This window comes from Macrobrachium rosenbergii, chromosome 40 (genome assembly GCF_040412425.1).
Source record: "Macrobrachium rosenbergii isolate ZJJX-2024 chromosome 40, ASM4041242v1, whole genome shotgun sequence".
Lineage (NCBI taxonomy): Eukaryota > Metazoa > Arthropoda > Malacostraca > Decapoda > Palaemonidae > Macrobrachium > Macrobrachium rosenbergii.
In genome coordinates this window covers 1,054,172-1,061,892 of record NC_089780.1, presented here as the reverse complement: position 1 = coordinate 1,061,892, position 7,721 = coordinate 1,054,172, and positions in this window count along the sequence as shown.

Here is a 7,721-nt window from a genome sequence, read left to right as displayed (position 1 = left end):
AGTTGTTTAGGAAATTGCGTATTCACCTTACGTGGTTTCCCAACGGAATTCCGCCGAAACGTCACACTCTGGAAGAGTGTTTGTGTTTCAGGACGACGAAAACAACACGTGGAAACAACTCCTATGATTCGATTCTGTGTAAATATGGCCCTTTTTATTTGACGCAAATCCTTCTTTGTCGATATATAGGCTACATTTAGCATGATTATTATTGTGGCACATAAATGCAAAGGCGAATTCTGTTTTGAAATCGGAACATCATTCATCTTATATATGCCACATCATATCAAGTAAAAGCGAGCTTATCCATCACTGAAAAGGAAGGCCTAAATTAGTAGTAAGTAGGTGTGTAGGGTACTACCTTGGAGGAATAATGGGAGGAGACGCCAAGCATGGGTCAGACCGCTCAGTGAAGTTAAAGCCAGTTTACCGCGTGGCAGCCACGCCCAGGACTGGCAAAAGAGGGACCAAACCGTAAGGGGATTAATAGAAACGCTTCAGTTACTTTTCCCATCTTTTATTTTCATAATGCGTCTTTTCATGGCATAAATGGAGGCGAAAAGTGTTAGATATTTTATCATTGTTTTAAAAATCATAGTTAATTATTTTATCATACATAATACCTTAATTTATTACTCAGAAATACAATACAAATTTTCATAACCTTATATACATATAACCTATTACTGGCACAAATTTAAAGCTATTCTCTTTATGTCTTCTAATTCCTTAGTCCTTACTGTTTTTTATCGCCTACTATTAGGAATTATTGACCGCTAAAATGAATGAGCTTAGTATATATCTGGCGACTCTTTCCTGCGACCTGCGATTGAAGTTTAGCAGTAATCTGCTTACCAGCATAATTATATCTCGCTTGCAAATATTTTTCAGTTATTGCTTTAATCAATAAGTGCAAGTGATTGTCCAGTGGTTGAGTATCATACATGTGATAATCGAACTCTGAAAATATTGTTTTGCCTCTGAAAGCTGCCAATACTGAACTAACTAATTTATGGAAGTTAACTCTCCCCAGTGATTTGTTGCAGGACAACATTTCCCTCATATTTTTTTCACATGTATTGCATATATCGATAACATCATTTGATGGATACACCAATTTTCCTTTGGTTTTTAATTTGATGAGGTGTGACGAAAATTAGCGTCTGTTAACGTTAATGCATCAATGCAGACTTCACACTGTAGAGACTTTTTTAACTTAAAAACAACAAAGCCTGCAATATAAGCTACTATTTTATTTGAACATTTTGACAAGTGGTAATGGTTTGGAATATATTCATAATCATCTTCCTTGTCATCTGAATATGCTTCTTGAACATCTAAAATTCGATGTCTTGAAGCAGAAGCATTTATATTCCTTATACTGCTTGAAGCAGTTAATATGGGCACGGGCTCTAATGGCAAGCAGTTGCCACGAATGGTATCCATTAAGTCATTATGTACAAGTAGCCTCTTGTAAGTAGCAGAGAATTGTCTCGCTGTGGGATTATCATTATGGCCTCCCAAATTATACTTCTTACTTGACCAAAGAATAGTTCAATATGATCCTGACTGAATTTGTAGGTCATCAAAAATTGTAAAGGCCCATCATCTGATGCAATACAGGTTTCATGTACGGAATCTGAAGACTTCGTATGCAATAGAGAAAGCCAATGAAACCAGTTTTTCTATTTGATTTTAAGATGTCTTTACCATCCTGAAGTCTCAAAGATCTGATATAAGTTTCTGCTTTTATTAGAAAATCTTTAATGTCACTTGCATTATTCTTCTGAATTGGGCTTTTAAATCCTTTGGCATTTAGATTTCGAGAATTTAATATGTCAAATAAGGTGTTGAATACCATAATGAATTCAATAGTAGCTTCACTTCCCTCAAATTCACTTATTTTTCATCAAGGCAGAATTTTAAAGAAGTTGCAACAGACTCACTAAGGAGCTGTGTCGCTAACTTAACGTTCATCTTTTTTTTCATCCACGCAGCATGAGCAGTCCTGAGCTTATTACCTAAGTGAAGTTCCTCCTTTTCTTGGAGTCTGTACAAATGTTCTATGTACTCCCATTTCACATAATTTCCATTCTTATCAATCAAAATTTTCACATCCCATTCCACTTGCTCTCTTATCACTATTTCATCCATCATTAATGAACACAACAATGGTTTACCTGTTTTAGCACATTCTTCCGAACGTAATTTCATTGCTGAAAAAGCAGATTCCGTGAAACCTGGTCTGCCATCTATACCTTGATACCATTTCTGAATAGTTCTTGGATGAGGCAAACATGTATCGAAAACTTTTCTCACGTAACGGTAAGCATGCGGGGAATAAAAGTTAAGAGTAAGAGCAAAACTTCGTAGTTCAGGCGAATAAGAAGTTGGACGTGGTTGGTTACTGTGCTTTGCAGTCTGTCTTTTGAGGAGATCTTGTACACCACTGGTGCAATTCTCTAATAAACCTAAACTCTCATCACTTATGAAACGCTTTCTTTTAGTTCTAATATTACATTTTCAAGATCACTGTTTCTTTTCACAAGACGCCTCTTTGATTGCTGTAGGACTTTGATCTTCTTTTTAGATTGCACAAGTTTTCGTTTAAGATTTTTCACTTCATTAGCAACATTATAGCAAACTGTTTGAGAGGGCTCTTTAACTGTTAATAAAGACTCCTTTTCATTCCCGGTGCATGATTCGATGTGTCGGTGCCAGAACGATTCGTTGGCAGCTTTCTTTTGGAGCAACGTTTTCCTTAAAATATTCTGGAAATCCTTCAAAGATACTAGGAACGGCGCCACTATGAAGTCGTACACATGACAAAGATGTCCGGTCTATGTCTTCTTCTCTGAAATGTTTCGAACATAAACGAGAATAATTGGTAGGAGTAAAGTTTTCTCGCCGCATCTTCCTAACCCATTTGTCTTTTAGTGCCTCATCTTTCGGAAACCTGCGAAATAAGAGCAAGTTCTTTAAGATTTTGTCCTTCAGTTGAGAAAGAAATTACACACACACACACATACACACAGAAAATTGCAAAGCTTCCTTTGAAAAAGCAGCTATTGTAATGGTGCAAATCCTTCGACATTTATTTGTATAGATATTTTGCTATTCTAGTGCTATAAAATCATTGAAATGAGAATATGGGATTTTGAACTTTATGGAAACTCGAGTGCAGCCGAGGGCTTACACACAAGACATCTTCAGTTTCTGGCTACCACGTGGCTGGTAATGACTTTTGGCTACACGTGGGTTGTTAGAAATTAATCATATAAATTTTGTATCCCTATTGTATCATAAGATGACTTACCGATGAAATGTGATTTTAGGATCCCTGATCTTGTTCATCCTTGCAGTACAGCCATAAGCAGCACAAGATACTGGCATTATGTATGAATAAGGTTAACTCACTGGAAGATATAGTTCAAGTTAACTAAAAACAATTGAGTGACATCTTAGTCATCGCGGTCGCAGCACCTGGGTCGACCCCTTCATCGGTCGACCCAGGGATTAAGTTGCCAGTCCCAATATGGCGGCCAGCGACCTGAGTGGCTTCACTTATCCCGCAGCAAGGCGTCTCCTCCCATTATTCCTCCAAGGGTCCTACCGGTTGTGTCAGCGGGAAAATGAAATTTGGTACCCTAGGCTAGGCCTAGCCCTCAAATTAGGCCATTCATTTGGTAAGGTGCTATATCATTTCAACCTCTCAAAGTACAACCTGTTTTCGAATATATAAAGATAATTTCTTCATGGTAAGAGTATATCGAACCATCACGCCAAGGAAAAAGTAGTCTTTAAGAATGGTACCAGCAAGGAAAAGAATGTTAACTTAGCAAGTGCTAGGCCTATTCCTACCGAATCTGCGTGTATTTTCGTTGGTCGTTATTCCAAATATGTCAAAATTACTTGATGGCTTTCCTTATGGAACAATTCTTTCTCAGCATCGTTCCAAAGAAGTGGCTGCTAGCTTTTCTTTCGTCTCGTCGGTTTTGTTTGCAAGACGCTGAGTATGGTGGGAAAATCATAATACACACACACACACACACACACACACACACACACACACATATATATATATATATATATATATATATATATATATATATATATATATATATATATATATAAAGAAGTTCTGCAGTCTACTTTATACTTTCTGAAATAGTTCACAAGTAAAATTTGTTATTTTAGATATATACAGATTAAAGTGCATGATTTTTTCATTCAAAATTCTGTACTTCATGTAAGTCAACATTTTAGGATTTTCTTTTTTTATAAGAGTGAGCATATTTACGTCTATGTATGGAGAATACTGAATGCTTAATAAGGAAGTAAGTTTTTCTAATCAAATTAAATGTCTTTGATTATACAGAAAAGAATGCAAAATTCTTTACCTGAACTACAATAGACCTCAGAACAGAAATATTCCGAAATATACCTTTCAGTGGTGATTAATTTACCTGTAAAAATGACTTATTTTAATAATTAGGGAGAGAAATAAAACGCAAAGCTGCCTTTAGTGCCTCGTCTGTGCAGCATACGAGTAGTACTATGAGTTGGACCAGTGCTTTCAATATGGCCGCCAGAGGTCACTCGCCGGCCGGCCGGGAGATCGCCAGTCTATGTTATTGACGCCTGTGGTCACGACCCACTTAAGTCGACTGATCACCACGTTACTATTTATTCCCTTCCATCGTGGACAGAGGCACATCTGGTGTTTGAGGAAATGGAGGATGAAGAAGAGCTCCTCCTTCCTTTGGCTGAAGAAGAAGAGGAAGCAGCCAGAGAGACATCGGAGCTTCCTCGCTTACCTGGCAAAGGGGACACGACCTGGGATTTGCTTTTGTCATTCGTGACTTTTTTTATTCGCTTTTAAATTTCATTTGTTAAACGATTCAAGTCTCTAGACCAAAATAAAATCCAGAATTATGGGTTCTATCACAAAAGTGTCAAAACTGGTTGCTCTTCGAGTTTGGCCTGAATTTAACATAAAAATTTCCTATACAGAAATCAAATACAGAATATATATGGCTACTGATTGCGGTGCTCCTAATGACTTTGTGTTTGTATTATTTCTTTCAGCATGCTATTTTTGAAGCGCTCAGCCTCTGAAAAAGTGGGAGCGCTCATAAAAATATGTTAAGTATACACACACATATACATATGTATGTATATATATATATATATATATATATATATATATATATATATATATATATATATATATATATATATATATATATATATATATATATATATATATATATATATATATATATATATATATATATATATATATATAATAGATTTCGTATGAGAAGATTATCAGCTCTATTTCAGTAGCTGAGACTGAGCCGCAAACATAGTTCTGGAAAAAGCTTAAAGAAAACTCATTGATAATACTAATCATAATGATGACCATTATTGCAATTAATACTATTATCATTTGCGTGCTCTCTGCTGTTGCTCATGTTTTATGTATCATCATTGGTTTGTGTATTAGGCCAAGATAAATTATATTATATTTGATTTTACTATGAACCCTTCAACACACACACACACACATCTACAGCCTTATCTTACTCATCATTGTTGGGGAGGTCAGCTGTGAAAAGGCATAATTATGTTGCTTCCATCTTGGTGTAGGTTCTGCGGGAGAGGATCATGACCGCTGGCGCCTTTTCAGAGCCGAGCACCCCAATAATAATGAATAAGATAAAGCTGTAAAGGTGTGTGTGTGTGTATTGAAGGATTGATCGTAAAACTAAATATAATTTACCTTGTACTGATATAAAAATCAATGATAATAGATAAAAATTTGAACAACAGCAGAGAGGAAATGATAATAATAGTATTAATTGCAATAATGGTCATTATAATGCCTTTTTTTCACTTTATAAATGTCATCATTTTATACCAACCAGCAATTAAATAAACTTTATCGCATTTAATTCATACACAAATGTCAGGTTAGGATTATTCACAAAAACCAAGTATGTTTTAAAGAAAAATTGGAAAATCAAAAGCATACCAAACTATACCCAGGTATATTTTTAGGAGTGTTGTGAACATAGGTCTACATGTGGCCTGAGCTACATTAAAGAGATAAAACATAATGATTGAGAGCTCATCGTTCGTCTATGTTTGATGCAAGCAGACTGCTTGACATCAGCTCGTCTTTCTTGTGCTTTTATTGGTATAGACGCTACCGATGCTCATCACGACTGCTATCAAGTGAAGAAATTGGGCGGACAAGAAAGTTTCCTTATCAGCAGTCGAATAATAATGACACTTCAAAGTTTGGTGGCAATTCATATGTAAGAGTTTATGAAAATGAACTTACTGTGCATTGTGATCGTTTATTAGAGACCATCTTTTATTCTACAGTGAAATGTAAATGATCTTTTCATTTTCTACTGAATAAAAGGCAAAATACATATGCTCAGATATCTTACGAGAGAGGCATTTTAATAATAATCCAGTGAAGATTAACATAAACATTGGAGTATTATTACATTCGTTGATGTTGCTCTTATTAATCATTGCTATTTTTAATTATTTTGTTTAATAACGTTTGTTATAAATTACATGAACTGATTTAAATACATACATACATACATACATACATACATACATACATACATATATATATATATATATATATATATATATATATATATATATATATATATATATATATATATATATATATATATATATATATATATATATATATATATATATATATATATATATATATATATATATATATATATATATATATATATATATATATATATATATATTATATATATTATTGTTATTATTAATATTATTATACGAAGGAAGAAGACCCTCTTTGAGGCAAGTTTTGTTAAATGAAATGGTTGCATTTATGAATTGATTTTATACCGAGTTTTCTCAATTCTTCTAATAATTCGCTTTTTCCTGCACATCAATATTAGTCAGTAATTGTCCAGTGTTCATATTTTGGTGGATGAAACAGCGTATTTCTTTCAGCAGAAATTCTTTATTTTGAAGCATTACTTCAGGTTACTGAAACCTGGGATGTAAATTCGTAGATTTTCCTTAGGGTATTTTCGGTGGTATTTCTTTCTGGACGTCTGTCTGGTATTTTTTGACGCCAGAGAAAGAAAAGAAAAAGAGAAATACCACCGAAAATGCCATCAGGAAAATCTACGAATTTACGTCCCAGGTTTCAGTAACCTGATGTAACGCTTCAAAATAAAGAATTTCTGCTGAAATAAATACGCTGTTTCATCCATCAAAATATGAACATTGGACAAATATGGACTAACATTGATGTGCAGGAAAAACGAATTATTCGAAGAATTGAGAAAACTCAGTATAAAATCAATTCGCAAAATGCAGCCATTTTATTCAACAATTATTATTATTATTATTATTATTATTATTATTATTATTATTATTATTATTATTATTATTATTTCTGTTGTTATTATCATATTAATTTTTTTAAGTAAATTTGGTTCCTCGTACAATATCATAGCTGTCGTTACTGTTATAACTTATCATTTTACCCATAAATTCGAAAAATTTTAAAACGCGTGGAGTAGATATTTAATGCCATTAATTATTGAATTTCGGGTGATTTTATTGCCGATTTTCTTTGTGCTTAAAAGTTTGATTACAAAGCCTCTCTCTCTCTCTTACTCTCTCTCTCTCTCTCTCTC